The sequence below is a fragment of the Astyanax mexicanus genome, chromosome 2 (genome assembly GCF_023375975.1).
Source record: "Astyanax mexicanus isolate ESR-SI-001 chromosome 2, AstMex3_surface, whole genome shotgun sequence".
In the NCBI taxonomy this organism is placed as follows: domain Eukaryota; kingdom Metazoa; phylum Chordata; class Actinopteri; order Characiformes; family Acestrorhamphidae; genus Astyanax; species Astyanax mexicanus.
Window position 1 is genome coordinate 3,221,041 of NC_064409.1, and position 26,231 is coordinate 3,247,271.

Genomic DNA, 26,231 nt, shown 5'->3' on the forward strand with positions numbered 1-26,231 from the left:
CATTGCATGTCCTGCGATGTGACTATTGTATATGCACACATCGAAATGATGCTTAAACGATATATTGTGCAGTCCTACTCTCAAGTACACTAAAAACCAGTCCAGTATGTACCAGTTTCCACTCACTGCCCATTCCCCAGTCCAAACTACAGCCTTATGCTGATGTTTTAACCTTCATAACTGAAAAGCAGATTAATGTACAGACATCATACACTCAACATATCAAACAGCAGAACATATCATATCTAACCAGTAGAGTAATATCCTTCCAATACCAAACATCAGCCATTAATTCATCTTGTAAAACAGCTAGAATTTGGGAAAATACCCTCCAATCCGTACTGCAGACTTCAGCTCTTACCTAGCATTGAGCCGCTAGCTATTGTCGACTAATCATTCACTAGCTAGGTTTCAGAGGTCAACAACTAAAGACTGGACATAAATATAACCACAATTCACCTATCATATCAAAACCACAGAACCTACTAATCTAACCAGCACAGTGCCATCCATCTGTTATCAAACACCAGCTATTAATTTAGCTCAGAAAACAGCTAGCATCACCAATTAGCTGAGAGCAATATTTGTCTAATCTGCCATTTTCAGCTTCATAATAAAAGCCCACTGGGCAGATTGACTAAAATAATAAAGAACATCCTTTTTTACTTATTTCGACCAGTTTATTCTAATGGGACATGATTATACAAACCCTCTCATCAAATTATGGTAAAATTGTTCAACAGGGATTGAATATTTATTATTAAAGAGCAACATATTTCAGCTATTAATGTAACCAATGTTTTATAGTTGAGTTATTCTTTTTAAGATATATTTATATAATCTAGAATCTCATGAAAATACATTTGGCATGTGTGAGTTTCTTCTATAATAGTTTTGTAGTTTTTAGGTGAATAAAAGAGCAGCTGCAATAAATTGGTCTATAGTTGTAGGAAGATATACAGCATTTACAGCATCTGTTGCTGATTGATGTTTATTACAGGGAGCTTTTTAATCTGTGCAACTTATTCATTCATTTGCTCAGTATAGTATTTTACAGCTTAAAATACTTTAATGATGAATGTGATTGAATGTGATTAATTTAAATGAGTTGAATATAATTTAAAATCCTAAAGCCTTGAAATGTGACTGAATTAATATTAAAAACCAAAAACAGAAAAAATAAATGTATAATTTGAGGGAACTACATTCAACAGCACAAGTAAATCACCTCATTTAAATGAACACAATTTAATGATATTTTGAAAAACAAGACGCTATAAAAGAATACTACTTTATCTACTGCACAAAGGGTTAAAACCCAATACGATTTTCTTGTTATTTTCTCCGCCCCAATCTTCACACATGCAGGAACTCTCAGGAAGATAATGCTCTGTGTGTAGAGACAAAAATAACTTCCTCATAAATGTCAGCTCATCTGGACAAACAGCACACCGGTCTGAGAAAAAGGACACAAACAGACCAGGCCTGTGTTCAAATATTGATATATGTCAATATATGTAGATCCGCTCATAGCAATACACAATCCCATACAGCGAAGAATGTAATGTCATTTATAAACACAGCATTTTACACAGTAAATCATACAGTACATGTAGGAATGACTAAATCTGAGAACACACACACACACTGACGTAACTGAACACTGAGTACACATTAGTAGTATATTGTGATTATGAAGCGACTATGATCCTTCACTGAGGTGTGTAACATCCTTGTTACCTGTGTAACTGATTAAGAATCATTTGCACAGTAATTGAGTAAACAGAGCAAATGTCTGAGCTTTGTATTGCCAGCACTGAGCTTTAGTTAGGGCTGGGCGATACTGTAAAATAAAATCATCACCGAATTACTCAAATTTATATGAGAGAGTCTTGATTACTTACATAATTCAGTCTTTTTTACTTGTTTTTAAATACTTAAACAATTTAAAGTGATGCACAAGCTACTGTTTCCTTTACATTTAATTTAAAACAATTTTTAAAACTATTTTCTTCACAAATAGTACTCAGACTATTTCAACTCTACATTTAGCTTTTTATTTTAGACACAGTGCACAAAATCACCCTGTATTTCAGTTAAATCAGGAAATGTTTAAAATATATAAATAAATTACTGTTATATAACATACAGCTCTGGGAAAAAAATGAGTTTCTTTGATTTGACCAAATTGAAAACCTCTGGAATATAATCAAGAGGAAGATGGATGATCACAAGCCATTAAACCAAACTGAACTGCTTAAATTTTTGGAGTAAAGCAGCATAAAGTTATCCAAAAGCAGTGTGTAAGACTGGTGGAGGAGAACATGATTCCAAGATGCATGAAAACTGTGATTAAAAACCAGGTTTACTCCATGAACTTGTTGTTTTCTTTGCATTATTTGAGATCTGAAAGTGCTGCATCTTTTTTTTGTTATTTCAGCCATTTCTAACAGAATGAATTGTCTATCTACTGAAATTCACTATCCAGCTTCTATATAAAGATAATCTCCTTTATCCCATTATTAGAATAACTGAATTACTGAAGAATCAAATGAATTCGATTAACCTTCCAACTTTAATTCATAACAATTTAAACAAACTAGTTCATGTTCAGTAGTGATGCAAGAGTCTCCACTGCCTAAAACCTGTTTACTGTAGAAAAAACTGAAAAAAAAAAAAGAAATATGCAGCTATTATCTGATATTAACACAATAAAGTAATCTGTAAATCTCATATTCGCATTTGAGAGCCACATGAGAGTGATCGCTTTAATAAAAGTAGACTTCTGTGGGATGATGTTTAACCAGCAACTAATCGTATAGAAAACCAAACAATTTAAAAGCTCATGATCAAAATCTCTGCAATTTATCAGCTTGTATTTAGCACAAAATAACTTAGCTTAGAGAATACGTCACAAGCAAAACTCGTTTTGTCCGTAAGACCCATAAATGACTGCTTTGTCTTGAGCTTGGAATGAAAACACTGTGTTATGAGTAAACAGCAGTAAAATGTAAAAGTTGTCATATTAGACAGGCCAGTTTTCCATAATAGCCCATGTAAGATACATGTCACCCTGGATAACTGGAGCAAAACATCCAGCTCTTTATCTTTTACATAAATCCGCAGATATACACTCACTGGGGATATAAAAATGAAGAGAGCACTTCGGTTTCTGAATCAGTTTCTCTGATTTTGCTATTTATAGGTTTATGTTTGAGTAAAATGAACATTGTTGTTTTATTCTATAAACTACAGACAGCATTTCTCCCAAATTCCAAATAAAAATATTCTCATTTAGAGCATTTATTTGAAGAAAATGAGAAATGGCTGAAATAACAAAAAAGATGCAGAGCTTTCAGACCTCAAATAATGCAAAGAAAAGAAGTTCATATTCATAATATAATTTTAAGAGTTCAGAAATCAATATTTGGTGGAATAACCCTGGTTTTTAATCACAGTTTTCATGTATCTTGGCATCATGTTCTCCTCCTCCACCAGTCTTACACACTGCTTTTGGATAACTTTATGCCTTTACTCTTGTTTTGGTAGTCGACTAATCTGACGATTATTTTTTCGATTAGTCGATTAGTCAACGATTATTTCTGCCATCTCTAAAAACAATGACATTTAAATATCTGAATGTTGTTAAACTGTGGAAAGAACTGATATTTACTGATTGAATATGTAATCTGTTGTGTTTGTGCACTTCCGGAGGCACAAACCAAGTTGATTACCTAGGAGAGTAATCAACGAGTTTTGGTTACCTAGGAGACACCCTTGTTCCTTACTAGAATCGTTTAAATGAACCTTACTATCCAGTGCGCCCTATGTATGACAATACACCAGAAAATAGACGTTAACTAATAGTGCACCTTATAATACGGTGTAGTTGGTAAAATACGGTAAGTCATGAAGAATAAAGGGAAAAATTGGGGGTGTTCTAAAGCTTCTAACTGGTAGTATATATCCTGAATGTTCACTTTTACATCACTGACCTATACAAAGTGCACTACGGACACCTGCACAGGAGCATTTGTTTATAAGAGGAAGTGAAACAACCATATCTGCTGGTGGGGTAGGGTAATATTTCAAGATTTTACAAAGATAGGACTAAAGTTACACAGTGTTACAGCTCTCAGGAGTCTGTGTCCACTCAACCTGCTTTTAAAAGCGGTTATCTAAGGTAAGATTCCATATATATAAATATATATAAATATATATATATATATATATATATATATATATATATATATATATATATATATATATATATATATATATATATATGGAATCTTATATGATACAGTTATCATATATATATATATATATATATATATTTTTTTTTTTTCTTTAAAGCATTATTTTAGTGTTATATAGTGTTACACTTGTATTATGTTGAGTAATGTAATTAAATGTGCTCCCAAACACTAGATATTTATTATTTATCCATGAAAATACATGTTTTTTGGAGCACTAAAAATATATAAAAAAATATACTTTGCTAAGCCATTTATAAACCTCTGAAATATAATCAAGAGGAAGATGGATGATCACAAGCCATCTAACCAAGCTGAACTGGTGCAAAAATTGAATTTTTGCACCAGGAGTAAAGCAGCATAAAGTTATCCAAAAGCAGTGTGTAAGACTGGTGGAGGAGGAGAACATGATGCCAAGAATTTCATGAAAACTGTGAATAAAACCAGGGTTATTCCACCAAATATTGATTTCTGAACTCCTAAAACTTGTTTTCTTTGCATTATTTGAGGTCTGAAAGCTCTGCATCTGTTTTTGTTATTTCAGTCATTTCTCATTTTCTGTAGATAAATGGTTTAAATGACAATATTATAAATATATAAAAAGCAAAATCAGATAAACTGATTCAGAAACTGAAGTGCTCTCTTAATTTTGTTTTCTGTGTATTTAAATCATTAACAGTGTTTATATTTACACTAATATTATGTTCAGTAACAGTAATACAATTAAATGTGCTCCCAATCAGTAAACATTCATTTATTATTCATGAAAAGACATGGCCTTTCTTGGTGATCTACAGAACAGATGATTGGGCTTAATTTTGGTATCTACCCTAATTATTAAATCATTAAATCATTAAAACCAATGTGTCATAATAAAGCTTTCTCTTAATAGTAAGATTTAGGTTTTCTTTGCTCAGTGCTTGCAGTCTGAAAGCACCCTGAAACATTAAATTCAGCAGAACATCACTACAGTAGCGATTACATAACAGCCTAAACCTTATGACCTTTGTTGAAAAGAGGAAAAACAAAGTGATGTTGATATTATAACAGAATAATACTGCGCTGGGCTGATCTGCAAGAGTACTGATATATTTTAGTTTATTTTAATAATAATAAATAACTGTTCAATATTAGATAGAGTTATATTTTTAACAGTGGAACACACCCTTGGGATTCCTGTGCTGAAAGCTGATGGGCGGATAGTTATGAAGGCTTTTAAATGGGTTCATATTTTAATGTTCGACTGCTGGTACTGATCTTTCATGAATTAGCATCTGTAAACAGATAGTTAACTTAGGGCTATCTGAGGACACATCTCATGCATACACACACACACACACACACACACACACACAAATACACACAAACACACACACACATTCTTCATTTGAATGTATGAATCCACATGCATATATATAGCTTTCTGCTATATGTATTTATTGCTGGGATGTCTGAGAATAATTATATGTAAAAATCTGAAATTCTTTCTTTTATTTCTTTATAAAAAATAAAACAAAAGTAATCACAAAATATAAGAATAAATACAAAATGCAATACTAATAAATAAAAAAAAAATAAGAGAAACTTCTTACTGTACTGCTATTATACCAAGAAGTACATTACATTTTATTTAAGACATTTTGATTGCATAACATGCTTTATTATTCAATTACTGCATTTTTTTACAGTTATACACAGACAAACTATTAATAGGGTTCTCTTTATATATATATATATATATATATATATATATATATATATATATATATATATATATATATATATATATATATATATATATCAAACGCAAAAGATGTACGTGTGCATAAAACAGCAGCAGTCCAAAGGCCCTGATACCCAATATGACGCAGTCAAAGGGTAGCAGTCTATTTTACAGTCGAGTAAATCATTACACTTCAAATGATGTCTAAGCACAAAGTCAAATTTTATAGATATTCCAATCATAACTGTATCAGTCAAATCATACCTGGGAGGTCAATATAAAGAATTGATTATTTGGCAATCAGAAAATCCATTGACCATTGATAATTTCAACCACATTATTGTCAAATGTTCCTTTAATTATCAATAAAAGACAGATTCCATTCCAAGATTTGACTTGTGGTATATAAATGCTGTGCTATTATATGGATTTGTCAGAATAAAGAGACAGGCAGCGCAAATGTATTTCTGTTAAAATCACACTGCACTCATGCATATATACTTTATGCAACCACCATAATTCACCTTTATCTTTTGAGACGTAGCTCAGAGGAGGTTATAGCTAATCAAGTTTTAGCTTCCCTCATAAGTTAGAATATGCCATCATAAATATATATATATATATATATATATATATATATATTTCAGCAAGCATGCCAGCTAGCTCTGCAGGTATATAAACATATATTAAACATATATTCCTCTTGTTGATTTTTTTTTTAAACTGAACTGTAACCACTTTTCATTTTAAGCTTCCACTTTATTGACAATTCAATCCTATTAAATATATTTTCCCCCAATACATGCGTGTTATCTAAGGTTTATTTCTTTGTTTTGCACTGTAGCAAATTCAGCTATATTTTTACTATACTTTATGCACACATACTACAATTAGAGTCTTAATCCTACTGAAACCAAGAACAATAACTCAATTTTACTTAGATAACAGCTATTTAACTTATAATAAAAACCCAAATACCTAGAAATATCAAATTCTTCATTTGCATACTTTATATATAAATGCTCACATATAGTTTTCTCAGGTCTGTCAAACTGAAATCTTTGAGACCTGCAGTAACTAACAACATTAATAATTTTGTTCACTGCATTCATGCATCAATTCAGGTGAAAAGCTAGCTAATCAAATCTGTCAAATCAAGCACAAGTAGCACAAGCATATAAGAGTATATGAAATATAATAAATATGCAGGTGGTTTATTATATATTACATTATATGAACAGGTATAACTATAGCTAACTGTTCACAATAGCCCAAAACAACATGAGTGTTTAATTATTAAAGAGATTAGTGACAGGTGCTCCAGTAATCAATAATGTAAGATACTCTAATAAGCAGTAGTGTGTTTAAAAGCATATAAGACATGATATGGACTAATATTAACAGCTATAAATTTGTGACCAGTAGTTGTACACTCAAAAACACAAAAAAGAAAACTAGAACAATATCACAGCAGCTCAGCAAGGTCACACTTGTCTGCTGCCGTACAACCAATGGCGAACAGTTAGGGGTAGTTAAACTGTTTGCAAAGCTTGTAGATACAAATCAAGCAAATAGGGCAAAGAACGGACTGAGCACTGGAGCGTTATCTTTCTTTAACACAACATGCATGCAGAGTTTCTGCAGAACACCCTCAGAAAAGCTGCATGATCCTTAGGTTGGCAAACTACCTTAATTTTATGTAGTACAAATTTTTATATGTACAGCAGGCATGCATTTTTTGGATTGAGGAAACTAGATAGTCAACTAGCGTTCATGTATTTGCTATATCTCAATATAAATGCACATAAAAACAGCAGCGTGGCGTAGTGTAGTTCTGCTGTATTGTAGTTATAGCTTGGTCACCATATCAAACAGCACAGATTTCCCCAGATAGTTAGCGATAGGTTAGTTAGCTAAATTAGCCTAATGCATGGTAGCACAGCAGCTCTATGCATCTTGTAGTTATCTAACAATTTTACTTTTGTGGAAAGAGACACAGCAGCCTTTAACTGTATGAAAAAAACTATTTGATAAAACAAGTGCCCTTTAATTCTTTTACCCGAAAATATCAATATTTAAATCTGATTGACTTGAAGCTTATGTATTGATTGCTTTACTTATTTAATATAATCTTTTAGTGCTATAAAACTGGTGCTTATCTTATTCTCTTAAGTGTGCTACCAACAAAAAATCATTTTATTTGCTCATTGAGATTGATTAATGTGCTGTATTCCTGTACACTGCAATTACTTTAAAACCAATAAAACATTAAATAACACAAAAACAATACCAGTTAGGCACCTACAAAAAGGTGTAACCTAGATATTTAGAGCCGCCCAAAGACAACAGGAGACTGCGAAGACAGCAGATAGGTTAACTAGTTAGACAGTTATTTAACTGAGATAACCTAGATAACTCAGCCAAACATTTAAGATTACCTATATATTAGTTGGTGTTCATAAATGCTAGCCAGTGAACTTGCTTGTTTAGTCATAGTAACCTTACAGCAGGGTTTTTAATCTAGATTGGTATCTAGCTAAGTAATCTTATTATATATATATATGGTTTTGTGAACAGAAAAGGTGTTTCTGGCTATATCTACTTATATCTAGGTTCATCTAATCTTCCATCTAGTGCAAATGACTGGTTTTCTTCTTCTTCTCATGCAGCTAAAATGTTCAAGTCCGGTCTTTTGCCTAGATTTTGAGCTATCCATCAAGCGTTAAATACATTATCTACACTTTACACTGGCTGCTTGCATGCAAGCTGCCACAGTGTAGATAGCTTAACCCTTTCAGACCTGAGTTATCTTCAGTGATAGTGAAAAAATGTAGAGAATGAATGTGGTTTTCAGTCTGTAATGCACAGAAAAGAAGATATATTCTACTATAATATATATATATATATATATATATATATATATATATATAACACATAAATCCAATTAAGCAAAATATGTATTAGTCTCTGTGTATATTGGCCTTTTATTTTCTAAATCATCGCTAAACAGTAGGGGAAAAAAGCATGATTAAACATCATGTGTTTTAAATCACTTTAAATTATTAGAAATTAGCGTAAAAATTAGTTACTTTGCCTCAATGGCTCTAGTACCACTGTTGTTCCAATGTTTTTGCAGTGGACAAGGCCAAGCTACTGTTTCATTGGTTTATAAATGTGTTCATTGGCTGGTTCATGGTCTATTCTGATGGACAACAGCTCTCAAATACTGTTATATACAACAAAATATTTTGATAAACAATAAAGAAAACCCATAATGTGCATTGTAATGAATGCAGAATTTGAAAGGGTTAACCTGTCTAGCTAGATAACCAACAAGCCATGCATTCAAAGATGTGTCTGTTTGCAGTGTTTGTTAACTGGTTGCACCTTTACATCGATATTAAATGGATGTAACGTTAACTACTTGTATACCCTTTTTCCAAGCGAACTGCTTATCTCACACCTTTAAGCAAAGCGTTAAAAACACTACAAACACACGTGGTTTTCCATTGCTAGCTAAGCAACCCTGTAGTTAATACATTTCGCATGGAGACTATGCAGAGCACTCCCAGCAGAAGCTGCATAATGTCTTTTTTTTTACTATTTTCAGACAATTAACTGTTACCATGATTTCACCTAACCTAACTATGCAGCTTAGTACTCATTATATGTATTATTTAACGTTATATGAACCAGGCACGCCTTTATCCTACTCCACTAGGCTAATATATCAAATCCTTGATATGATAAAGCTACATGTTCTAGCTAACCTAACGTTATATATCTATAAACAGACAAATAACCTAACCTAGCTAGCTTAGTTAGCTTAGTAGTTAACGCTGGTTAGGTTAACTAATTCTAACTCAATAGAAATCCATTGAAACGACCAACTTTCCAACAAGCAAAGACCAGTGGTTAACTAATGTTAGCTATAAATAGAGAAACCCGGTAAAAACTGTAAAAAACAACAACGAATTAGTGGATATTAACGTTAAACCTTTGCATTGTCGCAGTGTTTTATTGTTTAGCTGCTCACGAAATCAATACAATGAGTGATGTTTTACACTAGATACAAGCTAGTGCTTGTTATCTATATATATATCTAACGTTATATATATTTATACACATGTTGTGCAAGTAGTTAGCTAGCTAACGTTATATATAGCTAAATATCTACATATATTGTGCAAGTAGTATTTAAACGTTAAGTTAGCTAGTTAGTCAACATGATATTAATTTAACTAACGCTAGCTAAGCTAGGTTAACTAACGTTAGTTCATTTACTACACTCTACACACAGCTAACGTTAACCTAACATAACTAAGTTAATTAGCTTGAATTAATTAACCTATCTGTGATACCTTTAGCTAAATTTGTTTTTTAAATTTGGCTTTTAGCTAGCTAAATAACGTTAACAGTTACACAGACGACTAAACCTAGTTACAGCTAGCTAAGCTTGTTCTGACTGTCTTGTCCCCCACTTCATTGTCAACTAGCTTTAGTTAGCAATAGTAGTTAACTAGCTAGTTAGTATGCTATTAGGTAGGTGATTTTAGCCAATTTGGCTAGTTAACCGGTAGATAATGTTAATTATGTTAATGCTAAAGAAGCCGAAATGTAAAAGAAGCAGCTTGAAGGGAACGAACGGTAGACGGTTAACGTTAGCGGCCACCGAAACCAAACGCCGACTCGCCGGTTCAGCTGGTTAAAATGCTAGCTACTAATATAGCCATATATAAGCTATTATATATATTTATATACGCTATATATCAGCACAGAGCTTTAGATAATAGCGAAAATGCCACTCACCGCGCACACAGCCAGCCACACAGCAGCAGCAGCAAACGGCAGGCGTCTCGGAGGTCTCCCTCACTCCCTCACTCTCCCAGGACTCACTCTTTCTTTCTCTCTTTCTCTCTCGCTACACACACTCCCCACACACACACACTCTTTCTCTCTCTCTCTTTCTCTCTCCACACACACTCCCTCTCCCTCTCTCTCCCTCCGCCGACTGACTGCCTCCTCCAATCTGCAACGAAACCCCGCCCCTCTCCCCAACGTCGCTTTGGGACATGTGACTCGCGTCAAGTGGGCGGGAAATGTGGGCGGGGCGGAGAAGACAGCGCGGATTCTGATTGGCTCAACCGGGACGTCAGTCAACGCTGGAAACGGTTACGTCAGGCGAGAAAGAAGACTTTTATAATCGCGTTCCAGCGGCGTTCAATATACATCACGATAATAACCATTTTCTTTAAATTAGCTTTTAAATTAAGCTGTCTATTGTAAACCAGAACCTCAGAACCGCTCTTTCTCTATCTCTCTCTCTCTCTCTCTCTCTCTCTCTCTCTCTCTATATATATATATATATATATATATATATATATACGTATATACGTATATATATATATACGTATATACGTATATATATATATATATATATATATATATATATACGTATATATATATATATATATATATATATATATATATATATATATATATATATATATATATCTGTCTATCTGCTGCTGCTGTGCTGTATGTAAGCCCCGCCCACAGTCTGGGCCGAGTCTTCCCCAGCGGCTAATCAAACCTGACGTCATTGTTTCCATGACGTAGAGGTTTTCTTTCTATCTTGATTCAGTCAGTGGTGCTGTCCCGCAGAACCGAGTCACACAGCAGACATGAGAGAGGCACGAGAGAGTGAGAGAGTGAGTGATCGAAGGAACAGCACACAGAACACACTGTAGTGTGTACAGTAAAACTTAAAAATGCCATAAGAAATATATATATATATATATATATATATATATATATATATATATATATATATATATATATATATATATATATATAAAAGCAGTGTGTAAGACTGGCGGAGGAGAACATAATGCCAAGATGCATGAAAGCTTTAATTAAAAACCAGGGTTATTCCACCAAATATTGATTCTAAGCATTTAAACATTAAGAATATGAACTTGTTTTTTTTTTTTTTTTTTTTGCATTATCTTTTTTTTTTATTTTAGCCATTTATCATTTTCTGCAAATAAATGCTCTGAATGACGATAGTTTTATTTGGAATTTGGTAGAAATGTTGTCCTTAGTTTATAGAATAAAACAGCAATGTTCATTTTACTCAAACATAAACCTGTAAATAGCAAAATCAGAGAAACTAATTCAGAAACTGAAGTGGTCTCTTATTTTTTTACAGAGCTGTATATAAACAGCACATGAACATTAGCCTATGTAAGAGAGGCCTTCAGTTGCTTAGAACTTACCATGGGGTCATTTGTGAACTCACAAACTATTACATACACTCTTTGTTGGTTAACCCCTTCTAGTTATAGTAACAGTGATCTTGAATTCCCCCTGTTTGTACACTGTAATCTGTCTGACTTTGTATTGGTGGAGTCTTAACTTTTTAAAGATGGTTTTCCAAAATTTTCCAGCCTAATGAGCATCAACTACTCTTTTTCTCAGGTTTCTTAGACATCTCCTTTGTTTGACATCTCCTGGCATAAATATGAACAATTCTGACTTGGTAAGTTTCTTCACAAAATGAATATATAAAAAGAATAAAATATATAAATAAATAAAGTGGAGTTTCCTTTTAAACAACAAAAGTTGTTAGGTAAAGTATATAGGTTTTATTCTTATATTCTCTCTTTCTGACTGTTGTCATTAAGTTAAACACAATTTAACAAAATCCTCATATTTAAATTGACTATTTTTAATGCCTAATTTTAGCTTTCAGTTTAGTTTCATGCAAGTATATATTTTAAAAGTGAAAAATATATATATGCAAATGGGAATTTCCCTGTTGTGTCTTTTGAGAGACCAACCTCTAACCAGCAGCAGTGTTTTTTGTGGTGGCTGCACTGACAGTGTATTTCCTTTCTATGATTTTGTTTTGAAGGCTTGACTACGGTTGGCTGGAGATGCATCATAAGCTGCTCATCTAATTTTTATGTAGGTTTGCAAAAATGTCAAAGCCTCTCAGGTGGTTCAAACAAAAGAGGGAAAGAAAAAGAAGGAAAGAGAAAGCACCATCACGATCAGCACACAGCACTGCAAATGGTGGAGGCTCACACTAAAAAATGAGCAACATTTACACTAAACAACGTCATATTTACCACACTGTAAACCCATACGTTGTTTGAACTCAAATAATTTAAGTCTGTTTTATATAAAATTGGATATTTCTAAACATTACTCAACTATTTTGAGTTAGTTGAACATTTGTGGGCACTTATACTGTACTATTCAAACTGAGAACTTTGAGGTGAACCATCTTATAATAACTGAGTTAAGTCTGTTTTGCCATTAACAGCTTCTTTTCCATTGGCTTCTGTCACAATCTATTTGCATACTGGGTGTGTCCAACAGTTTCTGATTAACCAGATACTTACCATCAGTGTGTAGTGATTCCCCCCCTGGGCTACCTTACAAATAAATCAGCTTCCCCTTTAGTTGTAATATCTTGATGTTTTAAGTTATGCTAACTCAAGTTTTCATTCCCCATTACTCATTACTTTAAAAAAAATTGAGCAAAGCGGCTGCTTTAAAAAAGTTAAGTAAACTCAACTTTTCCGGTCTTACAGTATAACAAAACTAAAAAAATAAATAAATTAACTTCCCCTTTAGTTGTAATAACTTGATGTTCTAAGGTATGCTAACTTTTTTTTTCATTACCCATTACTTAACTTTTTCAATGCAACCCGTTTCCTCGAATTTTTAAGGGAAATTCAACTAATCTGGACTTACAGTGTCCATAAAATATGTAGTAAAAATATTGTATGACAGCATGACCTCATTAATAAATAAAATAATAAGCCATTTATGGCTTTTTTGTCAATAATATGAGTTTACAACCATATAATTTAAACCTAAATCTCTCATTTAGGCCCAAAAGCCAGCTAATGTTCAGTCTCACACAGCATGGAGGAGGTGTTGTGCCAGAGAGCCTTTAGACAGCCTGGTTTATATTCGTCTATTACGTGTCTATGAGGTGTAACACCCCTGAGAGCCGCCTGATAGGTGCAGACGTCTCCAGGTAGCAGCACATTCATTTAAACGTCAAATGTAGGCCTTTCTTACTCACAAGAGGGCGGCAACTAAGTTTCCTCTCCGGCTTCCAAAACCTCGGGAGCGGAGGGGACGCAGATCCTATTTTTATTTGTGCCACTTTCCACTTCTGAGGTTTTATTCAGAGCCTCTCCCATTGGACGCTCGTAGAAGAGCTCAAGCAGATGTCCCAGCAAAGCAGAGAGACACGAGAGCAACCACCTCCTGTCCCCTATTACTGCACTACCACACTGGAAAGTCACAATTTTGATGCTCTAATTAACAGAGCTGATAAACTGTTTCTTTTTTTTTTACTAAAATGGTTAACTATGTGTATGCAATCTAACTTGATGGCATCTCGCATGATCCCATTCCATTTACAGACTATTACTATTCCCCTACTTACATTATATAACATTATTAACTACATATCATACATATTATCATCAACGCCTGCTCTGATTACACACAATTACTACTACAAGGTCAAAAGATCAATTCAAAGTATCTTACTTATCTAAGACAAATGATCATAAAAATCTGCAACATATTCCACATAAGATAAGAATAAAAAAGTAGAATTTGTGCCCCACCTTTGAGAGTACACTGTTCTAATTGTTAATAATGAGAGACCTTACACTTCCTTATGTTAGCACTAGCACTAGCACTATCAATAAACATCTATTTTCTGGTCTATTTTTATACATAAGGTCACACCGTATTTATTCATTTATTTGACTCTAGTAAGACACAGGGGTATCGCAATTGTTAAGATAAGTTGATTAAACAAAACAGTAATAAATATATATATATATATATATATATATATATATATATATATATATATATATATATATGTTTAAGATGAGTCAGACAAGTCAAACAAGTGCTGGATGTTAATCTACACAGATTTCTTTCCCAAAAACAGTAAGGCTTATTTTATTTACAGTAAGCTCAGATTTCCCGATTTCCACTAAATCTGAAGCATTAGCATTAGCGGCTAACCACTAGCAGTAATGCTAATGCTGATCCAGCAGTTCTAGCTGGAGTTAGCAGCATGCTGCAAGCCTATTGTACTCACCTCTGAACGGCTAAAGAGCTAGTGCTTAGCACGGTTAGCAGCTAATGCTAATACTGCTGTAAAAGAGCCCTTCAGTTGTTTAGAAGTTACTCTGTGGTCCTTTGTGACCTTGCTGAGTGTTAACCATCGTGCTCTTGGAGTGATATTTTTTTGGTTTATCACTTCTGGGAAAGGTATCAGTGGTCTTGAATGTCCTCCATTTGTACCCTGTCATCTTTAGATATAGTTTTGTAACCTTTTTTTAACGATAAACGACCAAGTATGATATTAAATACAAGTATAGTTACAACTAACACAAATAAAAAACCCAAATTAATTAATAATAAGAGACCAAACAGTTCAGTTTGTTAGTTGTGAGGCTATGTAAATAACACATCAGCCTATTGACACCAGTTTTTTACTGTACAAACGTGCTAAAAATCCTGCTGAATTAACTCTTCATGAAATTCAGTCACGTTTCACCTTCCTTAGTTACTGTTGTTATATCCGTCTAACTTTCAGCTCAGGTTACCTGGTAGCATCTGTAGCCAGTACTTACATTAACACACTAAAAGCTCTGTAGCACAAAGGACATTTCTGAATTATCTTGCAATTTCTGTTCAGAATTCAGGAGAAAGATTTAGAATATTTATTATATTAAACGGGTACAATATGCTAATTGCAAAAATGACTGCTTAAAGAAATGGCAAGCAGTTTAAATTAAGTGTGAGTTAAAAAAATAAATAGATAATAGACAACTATAGAGTTTACATTTTTACGAGTATAATAAGAAAGTATTTTAAGTTAAGCTGATACTAATGGTAAATAAACAGGTGCATTTAAAAAAAATAGAATATCATTAAAAAAGGTATTTCATTTCAATTATTCCTATTGGTCTTATATAATATTCTAATAAGATACAAACTTTTAGGTTTTCATTGGGTAAAAATAGATCACTCAGTGTGTAATACATCTATTTAATATATGAGTTTTACATATATATACATATATATACATACATATATATATATATATATATATATATATATATATATATATATATACATATATATATATATATATATATATATATATATATATATATATATATATATATATATACGTATATATATACGTATATATATATATATATATATATATATATATACATATTATGATTAATCACAACTGTATTCTTTGATTAACTGCGATAATATAGTGGATGTTTAAATGTAAAATGCTAGTATATACTTGTATGTTGCAAAGAATATAAAACCCCTTTATTGTAAACATCTCAGCTTGTTTGTAAAGATTTCTGAATTAGAACTTAATTAGCTGAGTATAAAAGAGCGTTTTCACACCGGTAGTTGTGAAAGTTTCTATGGTCTGGATCAGTTGATGAGTTTGTTTATTTGGAGCGTTTTTCCCTCTGTTTGGTTTGTTTTCACACAGGCACAAAGCTAAACGCACCAAAATGCACACCAATAAACCATGCGAGCACATGGTCTCCCCTGATTGGTCAGAGCTGTTTGGGGCACTGTGCTTTTTTGCTTTTGCACACAGTGTTTCCAATGGGACGTGCAGCAGTGAATGCAGCACAGACTGCACATGTAAACAGCATAAAGCAGCAGCCTTTAGCTCAGCTTAACACTGATTGGAGTAATTCTCAGTTTCAGCAGTGAAGAGTAGAATTAGAGTTAGACTAACAGGTGAATAAGTGCAGTAATAAAGTCACTGCTAAGATAACTGCTCTTATCTATAAAACAGGTCAAAGGTTTGGAAAAATGCAGGTTAAACTGCAGCTTTTCTAATGTTTTTAGCTGTGTGTCTGTGTTTATAGATAGCGGTGAGGCATGCAGCGTCTGACACTACTTACTGTAAGTCTATTTGAGGTTACTTAACAACTCAGCTGGAGTTGACTTAGGCTGTTTGCACTATGCTAACAGCTTCCATTACATGTTAGCTATATTAGCTTCATAGCTTCAGTGCAAACTAACGCAGCAAATGTCAGACAGCAGACATGTCTCTGCTCATTGACTACGTTACAGTGGAGGGACAAATGTTCTAAAATTAGTTTTTTTGGCAAAAGATTTGCTTTAAATAAGTCTAGACAAAAATCCATCGCTTACTCAAACACACATTCACTCAAACACACACTCACTTAAACACACACTCACTCAAACACACACTTGCACAGGGTAAACACACATTCACAAACAGGGGAAAGATTTCAGATAGACGTCTCTCACATGCTCAGCCCTCAGCCAAAGCCAACAGTTACAGCAAAGGCCTGTCACTCAAACATTTCCCAGGTGTTTGAGTTTATTGCAGCCAATCAGATTTACAGATTCTCTGGGCCAGATCCAGACAAAACACAACAGCCCAAAATGTCCATATTGCAGCAAGAAAAGAAACATGTAGCAAGAAATTAATGCATCATTCTAGTAAGTAAGTAAGCAATCTTTATCAGCGATGGAAAAAGTACTAAATAATTGTAATTAAGTAAATTAAGTACCTTTACTTTGCTAAAATTCTACTCATGTAAAAGTAAAGGTACCCATCTAAAAATCTACTTTTTTAGTAAAAGAAAAAATGACTCAATTTAAAATTTACTTTGTGCAAATGTTACATAGTTACTTTTTTTATTTGATGTAAAAAAGTACAAATCAATAAAATAATTAATATTAAATAATATTAAATAATTTGGATCTTTTCAGTATTTGTTCAGACCACCCCATAAAACGTTTTTTTAAAAACAAGTGTTATAGGTTTCAATAATCCATTTTTTTTTCTTTACTGTTAAAAAGGTTATGGTCATAAAGGTGACTTTAAACTGTATTTTTATAGTTTTACAGATCAATATTATTTTTTAACTTGCCATTGCTATGCTTTAACTGATTTTAACATGTTTTTTTTTAACATTCAAGCAGATTAAGGTTTAATGTTCACAATAAGAACTTATTTCATTAATTATCATTAAAAACATGAAATCACACAAAAAAAAACTGTTGTTCGGCGCATGCACAGTGATGTAAAGAAGCACATATCGATGGGTAGCATAACTCTACAGAACACCGGTTCCCCCGGGCCACGCACACAGAAACCCCAGGCTACACAGCTGATTCACACAGCGTCTCTCTCACTAACTGTAATAAACACTACATGGAAAAGTTCAGCTGCGCAATCATGGAGAACAAAACTCAATTTTTTTTATTCAAATAATTTTTTTTTTTTTCAGCATTTAATTTTTTACTCAAAAACGGGGAGTTTTCCAATGTAGTGAAGTAAATCACTTGTGTCAAAATGAACTTCAGTAAAAGTAAAATTATTTAACAAACTATTTTAAAAACGACTTCAAAAATGATAAATTACTCATAAACTCTACTCAGTTACAGTAACATGAGTAAATATAATTAGTTGCTTTTCACCTCTGATCTTTATTTATAAAGCATTTTTCAGAACAACTTACAAATTGCTTTAAAAAAAATATGAATATATAAAAATACAAAACACAAAGTTCATACACTACATTTATATTCTGCCCTAAAATTAGAGTTTACAGCAGATCACACTGAGCAGCTTATTTATTAATAATAGAGAGGCCTGTGCGTACTGCGTCACTTCCACAATTTAGAATCAGGAACAAACCTTATCATCAACAACATTCATTACTTTTAGAGAACAGAACCAGCCAATCAAGAACAATGTCAGACTAATGAAGCTGAAACTTAATTTACATTTCATTGTTGCAAACAAAGGAATTAATTGCAGCTTATTTGGAGGTTCAGTGTTAAGACTGGTTCTTTTAATTAGCATATTTTGCATTTAAGTGTTAAAGAAATTGCCTTTTTTTGGTTAAGAGAGTTTAAGAGAGATGCCCTGTTTAACCCTTTCAGATCCTGCATTCATTACAATGACACGGAAAATGTATTTTCTTTTTTTTTTTCTTTTTTTTTAGTACTGTAGTACATAACAGTATTAGAGAGATGTTGTCCATCAGAATAAAAGACAATGAACCAGCCAATGAACAAGTTTATAAACTAATGAAACAGTAGCTTGGCCCCGCCCACTACAAAAACACTGGAAAAACAGTAAAACTAGAGCAATTGAGTAACATAGCAAGCAAAGTAACAGCTTATTATTAACAATGTACACACAAGAAAAGTAAGTACAGATTTGTACTTAAAAGAGTATAAAGCTTGTCGCTGGGGCTGTACCTTATATAGAGATACAATAAAGTACCTTTCAGTAAAAGTCATTTTTTGTACCCATGTTTTTTGTGCCAGTAAAGATTATAAAGATTATAAACTCTATAATCAACTAAATATGGCTCAAAAACTTAATGATTGAAAATTGTCTGGTTTTCAAAAAAAAAAAGTGCAATTAAAATATATATTGTTTATTAGTGCAGTGATACAGAATACTGAATGTACCCTTTGGCTGCAGGTTAAATGGTACAAATCTGTAAAAAAAACTATTATATTTACTTATTTAGTTAATTGGATTTATATGCTATATAAATTTTATGGTAGAATATTAGAGCCTTTTCTGTGCATTACAGACATAAAAAACAGCATTTTTATTCATAATTCATGTCTGAAAGGATTACAAATTGAGCCATTTAAATCCCTGACCTCTCAATTCAGAGATCTTTAAAATCAGAGGTCACTGGACATCATTCACAATCATTCGTGCACTTCTGCTTTAAAAATAGAAGCTCACTCATCAGGTTTTGTTCCAGCAGGGAAGCACTGGAAACACCAGTTATTTTCCACCATCATTTTAAACACTGATCACGCCACCATTGCACCATTAGTGCACACTTAACCACTATCATCAAATACTGTACATCAACTTCCATTACACATATGTCAAGATTTCCAGAAGAGGGCTAATGCCTTGTTTAGGCTTTAAGTAACAGTAAGTGCAGTATATAGCGCTTATGAAGGTTTATTTAATGATTCATTTAATGAAGTGACAGAAAGAACACTGTTCTAGATTAACTACTAGTGTAATGACAAATCAATATGTTATGTTGAATTGTTAAGCGAAAATGGTAACACTTTATTTTAAGGAACAAAATTAGGTGCTTATTAATGTCTTATTATTTGCTTAATAAAACCTTAATTAGACATTTGTAAATAATTTATTCACTACTTATGCTTAATTAGGGGTCTGTTAAGTGGAAATTATTAATAATGGCTGTATTATTAACACCCTGTTAAACAGATTATTAAGCATTAACATTGGATACACTTTTCTGCCCTACCCACCCTCCCAGACAAGAAAATCACGTGGGTTGCCAGATTGACACGCAGAGGAAAGTGACAACGATTCTTACTCTGTGGCTAAACTAGTTACCTAGATATGGTTAGCAAACTTTACTGAAGCTCAGTGATTACCTGTTCAGCAAAGAGATGGCTAGCTCACTCGTTGCCATGGCTGCAGCACACTCTTTGCATGCTGTTGTGTTCTATACTTGGCAAACCTGGGAGTGGAAATGGTTTTGAGGCGTAAAAAAATCCACATAGATTAATGTGAGGTAAAACTTTGGGTGGACCAAAGACCAAGTTCCCAGCAGCATAATTTTTTGTTAGGACATTACCTGTTAAGGATTACCTGATTTTCCAATACTTTTTCAGATTTTTTACAGGGTTATCCATCCATGATACCTTTTTTTATTTTGTGAAAATATGAAAATATACATTTGCAATGCCTAATATGCTCTAGTCTCTTCTACATTAGTTAAAAAACCTTACTGAAGCTCAGTGATTACCTGTTCAGCAGAGAAATAGCCAGCTCACTCGTTTCCATGGCTGCAGTGCACTGTTTGCATGCTGTTCTGTTCTATACCTGGCAAACCTGAGTGTGGAAATGGGACTGGGGGAATTGGGCAGACAGTGGGCAAATTCTGAGGCTTAAAAAAATCCACACAGATTACTGTGACGTAAAACAAACAGCTAAAATAAGAGCACACTGAAGCTGAAGTAAAAGTTACTACAGAAAATATATAATTCTTAATGGTCCTTTAAGGCTTTTATATAATTTACTCAGTATTACTGCATTTATTTGTTTAGCTCTATGTTTTTTTTTCCTTCTTTTTCATGTGGTTGGGAGGAGTTGAACTGACAAACCATTTTTTTACACTTGGAATGATGGTTTCTTATCAAAATTTGACATAAATCAACTTGTGCGATAAACTATTAAAATTCTGGTGAGTGATAAAGCATGCTACTATGGTGAAATGCATTGTGTATTGCTGGTCAGACATTCAGAGACCAGGGAACCCAAAAAATCATGTCACATCTTTGCTTTCTTCCACAGCGATCAGCAAAAGTTTGAGTCACACGTGGAGAACGTCGCGGTCATGTGACGTCAGATCAATGTTGAGCAAGCAGAACTTGTGGAGAGGAGGTGAAAACAGCTCACTGCTGAACTTACACAAGAGACGTAAAGAGCCGTATCACTCAGGACACACTGGCTTATTGCTTCCTCTGGTCACTTCAGTTCACACTCTGCAGTTTTCCACTAGCTCAGCACGTCAGCACAGGACTTCCTTTATTCACTAAAGCCTCAGAAAGGACCGAGAGAGGCAAAGGAAGGGAGGAGGAGGAGAGAGAGAAAGAGAAAGAAAGGGTGTAAAGAGCTAAAACACTTAAGTAGCTACTGTGCAGTCATTGCAGTCATATACTGTACAGTAAAAAATACAAGAGGCATGTGTGCACTCTTCATTATAAACCCTGCTGAAAATAATAATAATATATATATATATATATATATATATATATATATAATTGTACTTAAAAATATTGAGAAATGTATAATAGATTTATGTATTTACTTAAAATATATAAAAAAGTACATTAATATTATGCTTTTATTAAATGTTTGAAAGTAAACTTTGATCATATATAGTGTATTTCAAAATTAGACTACTATGAAGTACACTTTTAGTTTAATTTAATTATATATACTTTTAAAATACTTTTTTTTCAAATATACTTCTGTACATTTTTAGCAAAGCATGATAAAAAAACTGTTACAGTAGTTCACACTGTACAAAATACAATGTATCTTGTAACTTTTTAGAAAGTAATTTCAATTACCACATTTAAAAATTTTAAGTAAATATTTAACACACTAAAATTGTAGAACAGTATATTAAAATATATATTTTTATATCCAACGAAATACTAGACTATACTAGAAGTGTGCTACTTAGAAAAGACAGAAACATATTTTAAGCACATATATAGATTTAACAACAATTCTTAATATATTTCTAATATACCTGGTGTATAATAGTTATACAGTACAGTTGTAATACTCATTAAATGTATTATATTTATTTTACTGTAAGCATATTTAAAATATGGGGTTACATATATGAGCTCATATATTTATATATTTATATATTTTTATATTTATATATGTATATATTTATATATTTTATTTTATATATTAAGTACAAAAAACAGTTAAGATAAATATATTGATTAATAATGTGGCTACTAGTACACTTTAGTGCACTATATAAATGCATAATAATGCTTAGTATACTTGAATCTACTTTTTTTCAATAGGAAAGAGTAAAAGTACTTTAAAAAATACTTAAAATACTTTAAGTAGTGGCATATATTAGCAGCAGCTCGTGTTATATAAGCAGAAGCAGCCAGAAGCCAGAGGCAGGATATATAGTAATATCAGAATTTTACAGTATGTTTCTGCTGTTGTTTGGGGTACGAGAAATTCAATGAAAAACATCCATTACCCCAAACGTATCATCACACCAGCATAATTACTGTAATTGCCTCTTCCCAGATTGAGCACAGGGGGTGGGGTGAATATGGGGTTTGTGTGGTGTAAGACTCCCCAATTAAAGCAACAATAAATGGCCCTTGTGCTGACACATGCCAAAAAAACAGTGATAGCCATGTGTTATTGCTCAGAAAGCAACTGAACAGTGGAGCAGTTTTTTCCTGAACTTAACACACACACATATATACACACACACATATATACACACACTTAAAACATTCAAATTGAAAGTGTTGGTTTCAGTAATAAGTAGAAACAGCAACAGCAGTGAAGGTGGTGGCAGGGTGGGGTTGTGGTTTTGGTGCAGAAAACTGATAAAAGGCTGAAACCAACGAGAGCAAGAGAGAGAGAGCACGAAGATACACTTTAAAATCTAATTGTTGACCTTACTAACCTTTACTTTTACTTTTATGTGACTTTATTATAGTGATATTTATATTGGGATGTAGTATTGAACAGACAAGCATAGTATACATAGAATTACTCTTTAACAAACAATCAAAATTAATTTATGTTCTGTATAAACTGACATCATTCACATTTTAATTCAATTTTAAGAGTAGTTGATTTATTTATACATCTATATACTCTGAAGTACTGTCACACTCATTTTTCTCCCACACTCAGCTCTAATCTGTGATCTCCAGCCTTCAGACTACGATCCCCAGAATGCACCACACACTGACATCACACCCTCACATGAGCACATGTCACTGCACAAGGCACCTCCAGGAAGATAATCACCAGATTATTGATCACATAGAACACAGAATATTGAATATTGAATATTGATAGTGTTCCTGTCTCTCCCACACTTAGCGATACCTGCAATTTCCAGCCTTCGAACTACGATACCCAGAATGCACCACACACTGACATCACTCCCTCACATGAGCACATGCAACTGCACCTCCAGGCAAAGGCACCTCCAGGAAGATAATCACCAGAATATTGATCACATAGAACACAGAATATTGAATATTGATAGTGTTCCTGTCTCTCCCACACTTAGCCCTACCTGTGATTTCCAGCCTTCGGATTACAATACCCAGAATGCACCACACACTCACATCACTCCCTCACATGAGCACATGCAACTGCACCTCCAGGCAAAGGCACCTCCAGGAAGATAATCACCGGGATATTGATCACACCTGTTTACGACCATATACTGTATATACACCCTCACTCCACACACACACACACACACACACACACACACACCTTGCTGAGTATTGCTGGTTTTCAACATACAAGATGTTTATCTAATTGCATGTGTTACCCTCTCGTGCATAATCTTGTTTTGTGTTTTTTAGAATTCGCTTATTGCTTACCCTCTAATGATCTCTGGACTATATTTTGTTTATGGTATGTTTACTCTCCATTGCTGCTGTTTTCTGGGGTTGACCCTTTTAATTATATACCATCTTGTTTTTATCTGATTGTTTAATTATGGCCAGTTAACAATTATGGCCAGGTAACACCGTAAACATATAGGGTTAGTTTCCTGAGAAGGAATTAAGCCTTGTTGTACGCTATATTTCCCTTTCAATGGAAAATCTCCATTCAAAATGCTGTATAATCCAAGACTAGGTTTGTTTCCTGTCCAAAACTGCTCCTTATTAGCTGAAATATTAACTGATGCCTCCCTTTTCAATGGCATAATTCTACTTTAGATTATGAATGGTCACTCTGGCTCTCAGCCCCTTGCTCTTACAGTCTATAACACTGAGGCAAGGCAATCAACCATTATATAAGATTTGCATGTATATCTAAGAAAATGTAGATCAGGGGAATGACTACACACTGATGGTTGGTGTCAGTGACAGAAGGACACGCCCAGTATGCAAATAGCTGATGCCAGAAGCTGCACAAACATAAGGCACACCCTAAAGCTCACCATTAAGCAATGAAACAACAGTAAACTCAGTCAATTTCACAAGTAATCGTGAAATGATCCATGTGTTTCCTCTATTTTCCCCCAGCTTTCTCAGTTTGGCCTCCAATCACAGTCTAAAATGGACTGGAGATGAAACGATGCTACTGAGCATGCTTACACTGCAGCCTTTTTAAAATGTATTTATTATTACTTAATGTTTTTAAGTTATCTAAACTCAAATAATGCTGGAAATTGTAAAATATAATAGTAAAAGATTGAAGTTCACTTATTTATTTGAGTCACGACAGAAATTACATTTTACAGTTCTGAAAGAGAGAGAGATAGAGAAATAAGTAAGAGGGAAAATAAAGGAAGAATGAGAGAGAAAAGGGTTGTTAGCAGGCGTGAGTGAAAAGGAAGGAAGAGAGAGTGTGTACTATATGTCACTGTGTAAGTGTAAGTGAGTGTGAGAGAGAGAGAACAAGAGAGAGAGATAGAGAGAGATAGGTAGCAAGCAAGAAAGAAGAGGAAGGAAGAGAGAGAGATTGAGAAAGGTTGTAAGTAGATAGGAATCAAGTGAAACAGTGCGATGGAGAGAGATAGAGTGGGAGAGAGCGAGAGAGTGAGAGAGAGAGAGAGAGAGAGAGAGAAAGAGAAAGAGAGAGAGAGATAAGTAGCAAGCAGGAAAGAGGAGGAGGAAAGAACAAGACAAAGAGATTGTGAAAGATTGTAAGAAGATAAAAATAAAGTGAAACAGATAGATGGTGAGAGAAAGAAAGATACATAGAGAGAGGGAGAGATATTGAGAGATAGAGGAAGAGAGAGAGAGAAAGACAGATAGAGATTGATTGGTAGCAAGCAAATAAGAAGAAGAAGGAAGAACAAGACAGAGAGATAAAGTAAATAAAGTGAAACAGCAAGATGGAGAGAAATAGAGTGAGAGAAAGAGAAAGAGAGAGAGATTGGTAGCAAGCGAGAAAGAAGAGGAAGGAAGAACAGAAAGACAGGGACAGCATGAGATAGATTGTGAGTAGATAGGAATAAAGAGAGAGAGAGAGAGAGAGAGGGAGAAAGAGAAAGAGAGATAGATTAGTAGCAAACAGGAAAGAAGAGGAAGGAAGAACAAGACTTTGAGAGAGAGATTGAGAAAGTTTTTGAGTAGAATAAAGTGAAACAGCGCGATGGAGAGAGAGAAAGAGAGAGAAAAAGATACAGAGGGAGAGATAGAGATAGAGAGAGACATTGGTAGCAAACAAGACACAAGAGGAAGGAAGAAGATGGAGAGAGAAAGAAAGATAGAAAGACAGATAGAGATTGGTAGCAAGCAAGAAAAAGGGTAAGGAAGAACAAGACTTAGAGAGATTGAGAATGGTTTTGAGTAGATAGGAATAAAGTGAAACAGCGAGATGGAGAGAAAGAAAAAGAGAGAAA

General features: G+C 33.6%; 1 protein-coding gene and 1 long non-coding RNA gene across 5 annotated transcripts in view; both read right to left on the reverse strand.

Annotated features, from left to right (window-relative positions):
• The window catches only part of atp2b1a (ATPase plasma membrane Ca2+ transporting 1a), a 242,731-nt gene extending 231,743 nt beyond the window's left edge, over nt 1–10,988 (reverse strand). For 2 of the 4 annotated variants that reach the window (XR_007437937.1, XM_022671780.2), the window contains exon 1: nt 10,789–10,988. The gene's annotated coding sequence lies outside the window, so the exon portion shown is untranslated. The remainder of the gene's footprint in view (nt 1–10,788) is intronic. The other 2 variants (XM_022671779.2, XM_022671778.2) reach the window with 1 other exon arrangement.
• LOC125799090 (uncharacterized) overlaps nt 1–26,231 on the reverse strand; it is a 229,757-nt gene that overhangs the window by 57,837 nt on the left and 145,689 nt on the right. The window lies entirely within an intron of this gene.